We start from the raw sequence: 15,922 nt of genomic DNA on the forward strand, positions 1-15,922 counted from the left end.
CTTCCATCTTCTTCCTTGTGTAATCACAGATTCCCCTCTTCAGAAGACGTCATTGCTCTTTTCAGCACCCAAATAGAAGACAACGATCCGGCGCCATATTGTGTTACCATGTTCCAGCTTCGTGGAAATTTCTAGAAAGTTATAAAAGTTGCATCATTACTACATCCGTTGTTTCAGTCTTAAACTATAGATATTTGCATATAAAACTAAAACCGAAAAAAAAAATAGAAAATGGTTTTAAAAGACAAAACATGAAATTTATATAATTAAAAGAGAATTGAATCAAAGCCCAAAAGTCGTGTGTTTCAGATATTATTTATAGAAATGAGATTATTTAAAAAATTTGTCTTAGAATCGTTGACTTTTGAATGCCGGTAATGAAATAGTTCAATGTTGAACTTATCCTTGGATCATCATTTTCTCAGATATTTAAATATGTCAGAAGTTGAAATTCCTGTGGTAACCTATGTAGTGTTTTCAGTCTCTGTAATATGCCAAATATTAAATCTACCTTAGAACAATCTTGTTTTCTCAGACGTTGAAAATAATGTTCTAAATGTTGGATTTACCATACAATTTTCTTGTTTTCTGGTACTGAATATACCTTAAAATCGTCACGTTTCCTTCTTTCTTTCCTTCTTTCTTTATTTTCTTTCTTTCTTTCTTTCGTTTCTTGCTTTTCTTTATTTTCTTTCTTTTCTTTCCTTCTTTCTTTTCTTTATTTTCTTTCTTTTCTTTCCTTCTTTCTTTCTTTTATTTTCTTTCTTTTCTTTCTTTCTTTCTTTTCTTTCTTTCTTTTCTTTCTTTTCTTTCTTTTCTTTCTTTATTTTCTTTATTTTCTTTCTTTCTTTATTTTCTTTATTTTCTTTCTTTCGTTTCTTTCTTTTCTTTCTTTCTTTCTTTCGTTTCTTTCTTTCATTTCTTTATTTTCTTTCTTTTCTTTATTTTCTTTCTTTTCTTTCCTTCTTTCTTTCCTCTATTTTCTTTCTTTTCTTTCTTTCTTTCTTTCTTTCTTCCTTCCTTCTTTCTTTCCTTTTTTCCTTTCCTTCTTTCTTTCTTTCTTACCTTCTTTCCTTTCCTTTTCTTCTTTCCTTTCCTTTTCTTTTTCCTTTCCTTCTTTCTTTCTTTCTTTCTTACGTTCTTTCTTTCTCTTTTTCTTTCTTTCTTTCTTTCTTTCTTTTTTTCTTTCTTTCTTTCTTTACTTATTTATTTTTTTTAGCTGTGGAATTAGTCCAAGTTTTGATCTACCTTTATAAGTGCAGGCCTATTGAGGTAAAAAGGAAACTTTGGAAATCTAGGAATAATCTTTGCTATATTAGCAATTGGTTTACTAGGATCTGTAGTATAAGCACATCATATATTTACTGTAGGAATAGATGTTGATACACTAGCATATTTTACATCAGCTACTATAATTATTGCAGTGCCAACAGGAATTAAAATTTTGAAATAGTGCAATGTCGAATCTAGCTTAAAATTACCTTTCCTATCAGATTAAATATTCTAGTCGTTAAATTCAGTAGGCTATATAACCGTGATATTTCAGGCATTGAAATATTCAAAAAAATGAATCTACCCTAGAATCGTTGTTTAAATTCATTGCCCTCCACTCCCACCTCTTCATGTTTTAACCTCTTAAGGATTTTAGCACAAATCTTGCTATTAGTTTTCCGTATGAAATAAGACGAAGTTTGTAATGTCTTGGTTGCCTCTGCCATGTTCGAACATTGCACGACACTACGCCGAACTGATCCCACAAAAAAGAATAAAAGTGCTCAAATCAGTGAAGATGATTGAACTACGGGGAAGTTATCTTGATAACGGACAACATCCATGTTCTATGTGGAATTCTCAACTACTACCGTGGCTTTCATGAAACGTTAAAATTTCTCCTTACCGGTTGAATGCATCACCGCTAGTACACTGTAATATACTATGTAAAAGAGATGGCCTCTTACTTTATAATTATTGTTTTGTACAGAAAGTGTACAAATTTAAAGCAAGTATTTGAACAATGTCACTTAATTAGATTCAGTTCACAAATATGTGTATCCCCATAATTTCCAATTAGATGTTAGTGTTGGCTTTGAGGTAACAGGTGTAACAACTCAAAATCTGCAGTGAATCTTCTGCTTCCTGTGCGAAAGTACGACGAGGAATGCAATAAATTTCAATTACTCGCACAAGGTGTACCAACTTTGACATAATTTAATGCCTAGTTATCTAATTAAGGGGGTTATAGAATACAGAAGGTTTCTACTATTGCAAAGATCATTTTCCATTATTTCATCTCGATTATATTAAGACTGTAAAGCAATACAAGTTAAAGAAAGAATTATTTGTTGGATATACTCTTTTAACACTTATATAATTACTGATTAACGACACAATCTACCATAACACGAGAACAGAAGATACCACGGCACCTCACTAGGCTTCAGATAATAACGGACACCACGTCGAAACTAGTCAGACAGGTAATTTTTATAATATTAACACAGTAGAGAAGTGATAACGTAAATCAGTAAAGAATAATTACTAATTACATTGTAGTGAACTTGTCCATAGTCGAGATAGTGAGGGGAAACGGGAATCAATCACGAATAAAAAGGCCGAGGATTTGGTGTTGTGGGGAGAGATTGAAATAATATCTGTTGATTTTTAGTAGGCCTATAGTTACTAATAACTCGCTACACTTACTACAAATATTTTTTTTCCTAGATTGGCTCAGTAACTTACCTATGGCACGAAAGGGATTAAGCATTTTTAATAACAACTTATAATCAACTTTCATTAGAATACAAAGTTTTACTAAATTTCCGATGTTTTAAGAAGTGTTTAAGAAAAAACGTTTTTGGAAAGAATATTTATTTTGGTTGGCTTATTCATTTGATGGTTTTAAACATTTTCTTCTTTCTCTCTGAAACTTCAGTGATACTTAGTGTTCTCGTTCATTTTCTTTCTTTAATTCTTGTCATGTTTCATGTTTTTCACAGACTGTAGCTTCATGATTTGTTATATTATGTTGTACAACATTATGTATCAGTTTCTGTATATCTCCTGAATATGAGTTTTACTCGTTGAGGCGTGGTCAAAAAAGTGTTAAATGAATATCTTCATCTTAAATAATCGCAGTCATTTGTTTTCATTTTCTTATACCAACCTGATTGAGGCGGCACGGATATAAAGCGCATTGTTATTTTGAAACTCTTCTATCTCGTTAAATATCGGTCCTATAAAAATTTTGCTTAGAATAAAATCTGTTGGAAACATTTTAAAGCAACTTTTGTTATGTAATATTGCCATATAAAATCAATATTAAGCGACATATTTTGATTTATGTACTTCAGTCTCAATTATAACTCCCCTTCTAAAGAAAGTATTTTGAATGTCATATAGCCTAAAAACTAAGAAGGCCCTAACTAATTTCACATATCAATTTTCGTAGCCATTATCGCGAGAAAATGTAACAGACATACAAACAAAAATTGTACTAGGTTCTATTTTTTTCCTTATGTCTTAATCTCTTTTGTTTGAAACCTGCTTGTATGGCCTTATTTTTCATTTTAAATTTTATTATGAGCTATTCTGTGTCACAAGGCAAACCCTAAATATTGGGTCAGAATATTAAATTTAATAATAATAATAATAATAATAATAATAATAATAATAATAATAATAATAACAATAATAATCCAATAATATATGAAGAGTTCGCGGGAAAAACGATGAATGTCATTTCTGTTAAGGATTAGATAATGATCTAATTGAGTCTATAACTGCGATATGTAGTGCTGTTTCTATAGAAAATATAGGAAAGAATTACTGTATTCGTGGTGATGATTCTCCTTTTTACCATTTTTCATAACAACAACATTAAATTTCGTAGTGATCCATTGAATTAGATAATGACATCAACCTTAAAAAAACTGTGACATTCATCGTTTTTCCCGCGAACTCTTCATATCGTACTTCAATTCTATTTTTGATAGCAGAGGAGATGCTATACGGGTCGAATTAAAACATTTTAGTGTTTGCTGTAACCGTTCACGTTTTTATTTCGAATGCATTTCCATTTATTGTACTGCACATATGTGAATTGATTTTGTCATTTACTTTCCTTCTTTTACCGCTGCAACTTTTTCCAGAATTACGGGATGAATTTAATTTCATAATAATTATTGACAGCAGATTCCTAGTGTCTTTCACTGTTACATATAAGAACTACACAAGAATAAATACACGGAAGTAACCACTGAACTAGTGTCGTGAATTACAGGCGCTATGTTCGGTTCAAATTTATCGAATATGGCGAAGTTCGATATTCGCTCTGCGCTCGTTTGCGATTTTCGGTCTCAGAATAGTTCATTATACATACTGACACCAATTATTTGTTTAAAAGCGAAAATCACTAGAAATATTTAGGTTACAGTTTTATTATTAGTATAGATAAGGTTAATTAATGACTTCTCGTTCAATGGGAGGAGTTGTGAAAGGAATAGAAAAACAGGGGCAAGAGGAAAAAGAATAGAGAGCGAATTGTAGAAAAAAAGTTGAAGTAAACGGTTGCCGTTGAACGGAAAACGGATTGATTACAGTTGTTATAACAATACATTTTTGCAATTGGATCTCAATGCTTGGTAAAGTCCAATCTTTTTCACGCTTCTATTTAGGTTTATGAAAAACTCTTATATCTCTTACCTCATCCATCAGCCAATCAATGTAGGCCTTGGTAGACTTTTTTTTTTCAATATTTGGAAGTTGTATGTACTAGGTGCTACAATTCAGTGAGATGGTTTTATTTTAAAAAATCCTGAATTTTATGTCTTGGCCATTGTGTGATACCCTTTTGACTCTAATGAATACTTCTGTTGTAAGCTATTAGAGTTTTTATTCTTGTTCTCTAAAATGATTATTGAGTTTCCTATTTATAGGAAGCTTATTTTATTTCATATTAACTAATAGAGCAATTTGCAAGAAGCAGGGCAATTGTACGATAGTATTCTGTCTCTAATGAATGCTTCTTTTGCATTACAATTTGTGATTCTTGTTATCTAGAAATATTATTGGGTTTCCTATTTATTATTAAGCTTATTTCATTTCATATTAACAAACAGTAACTATTTGCAAGCAGCTGGACAATTGTATAGTATTGTTCTGTCCCCAATAAATACTTTTGTTGCAATAGAGTTTGTGATTGCTGTTATCTAAAAAGATTATTGGGTTTTCTATTTATAGTAAGCTTATTTTATTTCATATTAACCAATAGTAACCATTTACAAGTAGCAGGGAAATTGTACGGCATTGTTCTATCTCTAATGAATACTTTTGTTGTATTAGAATTCGTGATTCTTGTTCTCTAAAATGTTCTTGGGTTTTGTATTTATAGTAAGCTTATTTTATTTCCTATTAACCAATAGTAACCATTTAAAAGTAGCAGGGAAATTGTACGGCATTGTTCTGTGTCTAATGAATACTTTTGTTGTATTAGAGTTCGTGATTCTTGTTCTCTAAAAGGTTCTTGGGTTTTGTATTTATAGTAAGCTTATTTTATTTCATATTAACCAATAGTAACCATTTAAAAATAGCAGGGAAATTGTACGGCATTGTTCTGTGTCTAATGAATACTTTTGTTGTATTAGAGTTCGTGATTCTTGTTCTCTAAAAGGTTCTTGGGTTTTGTATTTATAGTAAGCTTATTTTATTTCATATTAACCAATAGTAACCATTTAAAAGTAGCAGGGAAATTGTACGGCATTGTTCTGTGTCTAATGAATACTTTTGTTGTATTAGAGTTCGTGATTCTTGTTCTCTAAAAGGTTCTTGGGTTTTGTATTTATAGTAAGCTTATTTTATTTCATATTAACCAATAGTAACCATTTAAAAGTAGCAGGGAAATTGTACGGCATTGTTCTGTGTCTAATGAATACTTTTGTTGTATTAGAGTTCGTGATTCTTGTTCTCTAAAAGGTTCTTGGGTTTTGTATTTATAGTAAGCTTATTTTATTTCATATTAACCAATAGTAACCATTTAAAAGTAGCAGGGAAATTGTACGGCATTGTTCTGTGTCTAATGAATACTTTTGTTGTATTAGAGTTCGTGATTCTTGTTCTCTAAAAGGTTCTTGGGTTTTGTATTTATAGTAAGTTTTTTTTATTTCATATTAACCAATAGTAACCATTTAAAAGTAGCAGGGAAATTGTACGGCATTGTTCTGTGTCTAATGAATACTTTTGTTGTATTAGAGTTCGTGATTCTTGTTCTCTAAAAGGTTCTTGGGTTTTGTATTTATAGTAAGCTTATTTTATTTCATATTAACCAATAGTAACCATTTAAAAGTAGCAGGGAAATTGTACGGCATTGTTCTGTGTCTAATGAATACTTTTGTTGTATTAGAGTTCGTGATTCTTGTTCTCTAAAATGTTCTTGGGTTTTGTATTTATAGTAAGCTTATTTTATTTCATATTAACCAATAGTAACCATTTAAAAGTAGCAGGGAAATTGTACGGCATTGTTCTGTGTCTAATGAATACTTTTGTTGTATTAGAGTTCGTGATTCTTGTTCTCTAAAAGGTTCTTGGGTTTTGTATTTATAGTAAGCTTATTTTATTTCATATTAACCAATAGTAACCATTTAAAAGTAGCAGGGAAATTGTACGGCATTGTTCTGTGTCTAATGAATACTTTTGTTGTATTAGAGTTCGTGATTCTTGTTCTCTAAAATGTTCTTGGGTTTTGTATTTATAGTAAGCTTATTTTATTTCATATTAACCAATAGTAACCATTTAAAAGTAGCAGAGAAATTGTACGGCATTGTTCTGTGTCTAATGAATACTTTTGTTGTATTAGAGTTCGTGATTCTTGTTCTCTAAAAGGTTCTTGGGTTTTGTATTTATAGTAAGCTTATTTTATTTCATATTAACCAATAGTAACCATTTAAAAGTAGCAGGGAAATTGTACGGCATTGTTCTGTGTCTAATGAATACTTTTGTTGTATTAGAGTTCGTGATTCTTGTTCTCTAAAAGGTTCTTGGGTTTTGTATTTATAGTAAGCTTATTTTATTTCATATTAACCAATAGTAACCATTTAAAAGTAGCAGGGAAATTGTACGGCATTGTTCTGTGTCTAATGAATACTTTTGTTGTATTAGAGTTCGTAATTCTTGTTCTCTAAAAGGTTCTTGGGTTTTGTATTTATAGTAAGCTTATTTTACTTCATAATAACCAATAGTAACCATTTACAAGTAGCAGGGAAATTGTACGGCATTGTTCTGTCTCTAATGAATACTTTTGTTATATAAGAATTCGTGATTCTTGTTCTCTAAAAGGTTATTGGGTTTTGTATTTATAGTAAGCTTATTTTACTTCATAATAACCAATAGTAACCATTTACAAGTAGCAGGGAAATTGTACGGCATTGTTCTGTCTCTGATGAATACTCTTGTTCTCTAAAAGGTTCTTGGGTTTTGTATTTATAGTAAGCTTATTTTATTTCATATTAACCAATAGTAACCATTTACAAGTAGCAGGGAAATTGTATGACATTGTTCTGTCTCTGATGAATACTTTTGTTGTATTAGAATTCGTGATTCTCGTTCTCTAAAAGGTTCTTGGGTTTTGTATTTATAGTAAGCTTATTTTATTTCATATTAACCAATAGTAACCATTTACAAGTAGCAGGGAAATTGTACGGCATTGTTCTGTCTCTGATGAATACTTTTGTTGCATTAGAATTCGTGATTCTTGTTCTCTAAAAGGTTCTTGGGTTTTGTATTTATAGTAAGCTTATTTTATTTCATATTAACCAATAGTAACCATTTACAAGTAGCAGGGAAATTGTACGGCATTGTTCTGTCTCTGATGAATACTTTTGTTGCATTAGAATTCGTGATTCTTGTTCTCTAAAAGGTTCTTGGGTTTTGTATTTATAGTAAGCTTATTTTATTTCATATTAACCAATAGTAACCATTTACTAGTAGCAGGGGAATTGTACGGCATTGTTCTGTCTCTGATGAATACTTTTGTTGCATTAGAATTCGTGATTCTCGTTCTCTAAAAGGTTCTTGGGTTTTGTATTTATAGTAAGCTTATTTTATTTCATATTAACCAATAGTAACCATTTACAAGTAGCAGGGAAATTGTACGGCATTGTTCTGTCTCTGATGAATACTTTTGTTGTATTAGAATTCGTGATTCTCGTTCTCTAAAAGGTTCTTGGGTTTTGTATTTATAGTAAGCTTATTTTATTTCATATTAACCAATAGTAACCATTTACAAGTAGCAGGGAAATTGTACGGCATTGTTCTGTCTCTGATGAATAATTTTGTTGTATTAGAGTTCGTGATTCTTGTTCTCTAAAAGGTTCTTGGGTTTTCTATTTACAGTAAGCTTATTTTATTTCATATTAACCAACAGTAGCCATCCAAAAACAACAGAAGTAAATAAATGAACGCATAGTCAGTTGCTTGCAGAAATGCAGTGTCATAGTAAGAACGGAAAGGTTTGGGTTATACAAATCTTGCCAAAGAATCCCTATCTGCCTGCAGCCTGTAACAACTGAACCTCGTCACTGATGTTCTAAGAGGGATGTGTAAAAGGAGCAGAGTCCCACACGAAGCCGGAACACCTGCTGGTATGATATGTGGGTACAGCTTACCCGACCACTCGCATTCCAGGGATAGCAACCAGCCAACACTCACGCAAATGACTGTCACAGGAGAGCAGCAATTGCTAGAAGGCTCTCCGCGTATTCGAGGCATTGACCCAAGTCGATCAATAACATAGCTCATGGGTCGGCCAGAGAAATTATTAGCCTGTACGAAATATAGGCTAAAGTAACGTTAAAAATTGATTACGGAATCTATATTAAAACGTACCGTATTTTTAAATGATTCCTGAAAACTGTTTGTCTGTCCATCTGCTTACAGACATTTCTTTCTCCTTGTGCATGTTTAATATATTAAAGTAATTTCAAGCGGGATAAGTAGAAATTTGCTGGGTCACTGGCTAAGGAGAAACTGCCTAGTAAAGGATATACTGAAGGAATAGTGAACTGAAAACATGTTCGGGGCAGAAGAAGATATCAGTTGACGGACAACATTAATCCTTAGAGTCCACACCTGTGGAGTAACGGTCACCGCGTCTGGCTGCGAAACCAGGTGGCCCGGGTTCGAATCCCGGTAGGGGAAAGTTACCTGATTGAGATTTTCTACGGGGTTTTCCCTCAACTCAATACGAGCAAATGCTGGGTAACTTTCGGTGTTGGACGCCGGACTCATTTCACCGGCATTATCGCCTTCATATCATTCAGACGCTAAGTAACCTGAGATGTTGATACAGCGTCGTAAAATAACCCAATTAATCCTTAGACAGTTGCGTCTAACTTTGTAACATTGAGTCGCGTGGGGTGTTGCTGACACCTCAAATATATTGGGTTCTTATGGGCTATGTATAAAGCGGTTTACAACTACTTACTGTATTTTTAAGCATGAAAACACCCAAATATAGTTTGTATTTTTAGGCATGAAAACATCCAAATATATTTTGTATTTTTAAGCATGAAAACATCCAAATATATTTTGTATTTTTAAGCATGAAAACATCCAAATATAGTTTGTATCTTTAAGCATGAAAACATCCAAATATAGTTTGTATTTTTAAGCACAAAAACAACACAGAGCTGCACGCATTGTATACTTCACCTGACATAATTAGGACCATAAACTCCAGACGTTTGAGATGGGCAGGACATGTAGCACGTATGGGCGAATCCAGAAATGCATATAGAGTGTTAGTTGGGAGGTCGGAGGGCAAAAGACCTTCGGGGAGGCCGAAACGTAGATGGGAAGATAATATTAAAATGGATTTGAGGGAGGTAGGATATGATGGTAGAGACTGGATTAATCTTGCTCAGGATAGGAACCAATGGCGGGCTTATGTGAGGGCGGCAATGAACCTCCGGGTTCCTTAAAAGCCAGTAAGTAAGTAAGCACAAAAATACCCAAATATAGTTTATATTTTTAAGCATAAAAACACCCAATATAGTTCGTATTTTTAAGCATGAAAACACCCAAATATAGTTTGTATTTTTAAGCATGAAAACACTCAAATATAGTTTGTATTTTTAAGCATGAAAACATCCAAATATAGTTTGTATTTTTAAGCATGAAAACACCCAAATATAGTTTGTATTTTTAAGCATGAAAATACTCAAATATAGTTCGTATTTTAGGCGTGAAAACACCCAAATATAGTTCGTATTTTTAAGGATAAAACACCCAAATTATATTAAACCCTTTCCCTAAAAAATTGGTGGGTGATGAAAAAATTCTTATATTGTCTTTAAGTTCTTCCAACATATGTGGGTTAGAGGAGCACAACGCACTGTTTTCCTTTTTGGTTGTTTTTCTCAGAAGTTTAAAACTTGGAATAGGCTTTTCTTCCATCATGTCCTTCAATTAATTAATAAAATTAGACATATTCCACAACCAAAATTGTGTACACTAGGTGGTACCTGCTAAGATATTTTGCAAAAGGAAAAAAAATGATTTTGGTGAAAGAGTGGCATAGACTCTTATTCCACCAAGCTCTTCAGCTCTCTTTCTGTACTTTTTCTGTTCGACTTTCAGAGATATCTAAAATCTCAATCTGAATTCATCCACAGAGACATCTTTCCGAAAGCTGAGAAATTTGGTGGAGTGAGAAACAATTCGGCAATAATTTCATCTGGCTCAGGTTCTTCTTATACGCCGAAACTTTTAAGACACAAGATCATTCGTTTTACTTCTCTTATCGTGCTAGAGATATTTATCGCCTTCTAAAATTCTATCATTCATAGTCGGAGTACGAATCCATTAACAAGCACTAAAACAGTAAGAGCGACTAACATTAGTATTTGTGTATGTGTGTGTGTTTTGCAGTGTCTTGAAACATAGTATAATGCACTTAGAATATCGGAGTTCTTTGCGGAGTGTATCTCGAAACGGCTGAGGTTATTGGCACGCAAACCGTCTTGGACGCCTACTGTTGCATGAAAGGGGCCTTACAACTGTGGGTAGTTCTGGCAATGGTACATGCTGTGATGGTACACAGTTTATGTTACGTCATCAAGATTTGGCATCGGGAGTCGGTTATGAAGGCCAATGCGTTGCCAAAAGTTATAGTGCGCCTGTTAATAAAGTGCTGATGTAGAACACAACTTCAGCCGGTTTTGCTATGGATCCATGACTGCTGTAATGTTTATACATTCGTTTATTTATAACGTTTTGTTTATTTTATATCGTACACATAGATAGTTTTCATGCCAGTGGACATCCAGTTACAAGGAAAGTTTTTGTTCACTCCTTCAAGAAACTATGCAATTCAAGGTAGCTATGTTTCCAATCATAAAGTGAAAAATGTTTACCAAACTTCAGTCTTACATTTTTCAACATTCGGAGGTTCAATGAACCTTCCGTGGAAATATCAAACATTTACCTGTACGAAGTATCTGAAAATATTGTGGTACAATATAAAAACGAAAGTAATCATAACTCTGAAGCCAGATGACATAAAGCAGTGTGGTTTCTTACAAAAAGCTTCACAACTCTCAAAATTTTATTTACATTCAGTGTACCTCAATGTGTGCCATTCTGGTTGCACTCTGCAAGGAGATATTATACAGGGACATCATTTTATTTTTACTTGCATTTTTATTGTACCTGTATTTCTGAATGTACTTCACTCTCACCCCTTCACTAATGTCCTTGCTCCCGTCAGACACACAAACTTACGGCCGCTGTTGCATTCGAAGTCTTCAAGCAGTGAAGTAAACACTGCAGTGTATAGTGTGTTTCATAAATATGATTGCATTTTCTATAGAAGAAAGGACCTATATTAATAATATCGTACTAAAAAATTATATTCAAGAAACGATAAATTCAATTTCAGAGAATATGCTTCAAAATGTTTTTAATAATACGCGTACTGAATTGAAGCCTGCATTGTAATGAACGGCAACCATTTTCAGCAACTTGTTTAAAAATTCAGATTAGCTTTTTTTGAATTGAGGTGGCTAGAAGCAAAGGAATGCTAGTGACATTTGTAATAACATGAGTTAAGTGCATCCAGTGTAAGCAAAAGTATCTAAAATTTTAGTGGCAAAGGGATATTTTAATCGCATCACACATTAAAATTTAAATAAAAAATTTCACCGATTTTACGAAAGCTTAAACATTTAAATTCCATTTTCTCAAAAGTAACTTAAGTGCACTTACAGCCCTTTACTTATGACCCCCTCAATTTAAATGCACTCTCTATATTGTATGATAACATCAATAATTAATATGCTAAATAAAGTAGACATTACATAACGAACATAGCCGCCTGAAAAGTTAAGTTTTTGAAAAAAAAATGTTACTACTCTACTGTATTTTGATAAATTCCGTAAAAGTGATGATCAAACTGAAAATCGTAATATCGTATTTCCCTACAACATAAATGGATACACTACTTTTCTATCCTCCTATACCTAGTAAAATGATTTGTTTACATATTGCACTAGTAACATCAAACTCCTATAATGGAAGGGGGCAACAGTGTTTCCGAGTATAGCCAGGTTAATGTTAAAAATGTTGGTAAAAATAAAGTGATGTTCCTGTATTTATATCTGTAGACGCTGCAGCATATGAACAGAGCTAGGAAGTCTGTACCAAAACTGTTAAGTTGTGTGAGCTTGGACTATATCTCTACCGAATGAAAAGTAGTATCGCAGTCTCAATGTCAGTGAACCAGAACGACAAACCTGTACAGCCAGGTGGTAACCAAAAATGTGCTCCAATTGTCCACTGCTTTAGAACAAGAAAATAATAAACGAATAATATATAAAAACAATAATTTGTAATTATAAACTTCGTAACTCCCAATCTAATTATGAATCTAACCTCATTATAACAAATAACAACGAACATTTTCAATTATCAAAAGAAATACTCCTTTTATGTTCAGAAAAAAATAAAAACAATATTTTATACTCTGAAAATATTCAATATTAATCAATATCGCAATAGTAGATAGTTGCAATAAAATACTGAATAGCAGTACTTCAATATATATCATTAAGATACAGCCACCTCACATACAGCCAAATGAACATAGTATTATAGTAAGACTTATGGTCGAGTAAAATAGTACATTATGCAACGAGCCTATAATGAAGGTAATTAAGAAGTGAGTATGAATGTTTATGAAACGAGCGCAAGCGAGTTTCATAATTTTCATACGAGCTTCTTAATTACCATTATAGGCGAGTTTCATACGACTTTTTATGCTCGACCATATTTCTAACTTGATATTATTAATTTTAATTGCATCTGACCTTCAGCAATGTTCCGTATGTTGTGAGATGTGCGCAGACGCGAAAGTATTGATTTTTTCCGAGGAACAGATATCCACATTGACCTTGCTAGGCCATAAGAACCTACAGAGATAACATTGAAATTAAATTAGGCATTGAAAAACAAGATGACAAATTGATTTTTTTTAATATTATTTACAATTAACGCTAATTATTATAGTAACAGAACATAACCTTCTGCGACAGTATTGGATTTCCAGCCTCCGTGACTTTTCACTAATACTCTTTCGATTGCATATCCGAGAATAATTGATACTTGCGGTTTTATAACGGTAGAAAGCTGACCTGTCATTGGCTGAACAGTTGTAACCTGAGTCGTCATTGGCTGAAAGACCTGACCTTTAATGAGTAGGTGTACTTTAATGACATACATTAAAGGTCTGCTACCAGGTGTATAATTACTACGTTTCGGCATGGTCGAGCATAAAGATTATTGTAACATAGTTGATTATATTTCCGTTTTAACAATGTTTACAAGAGTAAATGATTACACATTGGCTTAAAATTTAAGGCACAAATTTAAGGCACATTTTTATCCTCCGTTCTCAACTACTCGCGCACAAATTTTCTTCCCAATTGATGTATGAATTCTCTTCATCCAGATGTCAGGTGGCCTTCCACTTTCACTTCGTGCACTTCCATTCCATGATTATCTTAAGCAGTCTCTCATCTGTCACCCTTTTTTGTGTTCCCAAATCACTCCAATTGTTTTTGTTTAACAAAATCAATAATTGAATTGTATCTCCATTAATTTTCTTCCTAATTTTTCCGTCTAGATATCTTTGCAGAACCTCTCCAAAATTACATAATTATCTGCTATCATTAATTTTGCTTTTAATTTTGATTTCGTATTCAAAACTTCTGATTCCTAAGCCCTAAAATGTTTAATTTTGTACATTGGAACTATAAACAAAATGTATAAAGAGGGAAAGAGAATTCGACTAAATTCACCAATGTTCTTTTTCTCCATTAACTTTTGTACTTTTACGTTAGGTCAGGCGTCCTCAACTTACCGTGGCGTTAGTTACGTGCAACCAAAAAAAAAAAAAAAAAAAAAAAAAAAAATTGAACCTTTATTTTCCAAATTGCACACACAGGCATTTTTTTAGGGGATAATGTTCATTTTGTATTTATTGTGTCTTTTTTATATTTTTATTTTATTGCGTGTGTATGTTTTTTTATGTATTACCTTTATATTTATTACTTACTTACAAATGGCTTTTAAGGAACCCGAAGTTTCATTGCCGCCCTCACATAAGCCCGCCATCGGTCCCTATCCTGAGCAAGATTAATCCAGTCTCTATCATCATATCCCACCTCCCTCAAATCCATTTTAATATTATCCTCCCATCTACGTCTCGGCCTCCCTAAAGGTCCTTTTCCTTCCGGTCTCCCAACTGACACTCTATATGCATTTCTGGATTCGCCCATACGTGCTACATGCCCTGCCCATCTGAAACGTCTGGATTTAATGTTCCTAATTATGTCAGGTGAAGAATACAATGCGTGCAGTACTGCGTTGTGTAACTTTCTCCATTCTCCTGTAACTACCTTTATATTTCGTCGGTTTCTTGGTAAAAGTGACCAAGTCCAAAATACAAAATTGTTGGGAAAAGGCATTTAAAGGTTTAATGATCCATCCAAAGATATCTGTACTTCTTTAGATGTTAGTAGGAAGTTATTTTGGAGGTAAATGTGCTACATTATTAGTTTTTAATATAAAATTATGTCTTAAATTATCATAATACTTGGAAGCCTTGGAATGTGACATTTGTCACTTTTACCAAGAAACCGACGATTTATTAGTTGGATTATTTCGTGCAGTCTCAATAAGGAATTGAATTGTTGATATATGTATATATGTATATATATGTATATATGTATATATATGTGTATATGTATATATATATATATATATATATATATATATATATATATAGGGGAGAGTCGGGTTGTATCGGACATCGGGTAATATCGGACAGTGAGATTCTTTCATCTACCACACGATGATAGTACCTGATTGACATGGTTACGTTTCTGTGATGTCGCATAGAGAAACGTAACCATGTCATTCAGGTACTACCATATGGTGGTAGATGAAAGAAACGCGCTGTCCGATACTACCCGACTCTCCCCTATATATATATGTTTCACTGTGTCTTTTTTTTTTTCTCTCTCTTTTCATATCTTACATTTATTTTATTTTTATTATTTTTTTAAATTTGGTTTGAAGTTAGATTAGTTGTAATTGTGATAATTAATGATAACGGTAGTAATCATAATAACTGTTGTTTTACTGTTTTATTATTAGTAGTATTATTTTTGTTTTCTTTGAAGATTCAAACTGTGCATAGTTGCAGCACGAATGGCCGTACGGGCTCGTGCGAAGGATCTTGTGTACATGAGTTTGTATAATTTATGATGCATCAATAAATGCATCAATAAATGCATCTTTCTATCTAGTTACGTGCAGCGCCTCTCCTGCTGTGTAGCGATGTCTGTGCAGGCGCGCGGACGCAGTTCGTTCT

General features: G+C 32.8%; 1 protein-coding gene across 1 annotated transcript in view; it reads left to right on the forward strand.

Moving 5' to 3' along the window:
- Positions 1-15,922, forward strand: part of LOC138710934 (muscle-specific protein 20-like) — a 106,080-nt gene that overhangs the window by 77,892 nt on the left and 12,266 nt on the right. The window lies entirely within an intron of this gene.

The sequence above is a fragment of the Periplaneta americana genome, chromosome 12, assembly GCF_040183065.1.
Source record: "Periplaneta americana isolate PAMFEO1 chromosome 12, P.americana_PAMFEO1_priV1, whole genome shotgun sequence".
NCBI classification, from domain to species: domain Eukaryota; kingdom Metazoa; phylum Arthropoda; class Insecta; order Blattodea; family Blattidae; genus Periplaneta; species Periplaneta americana.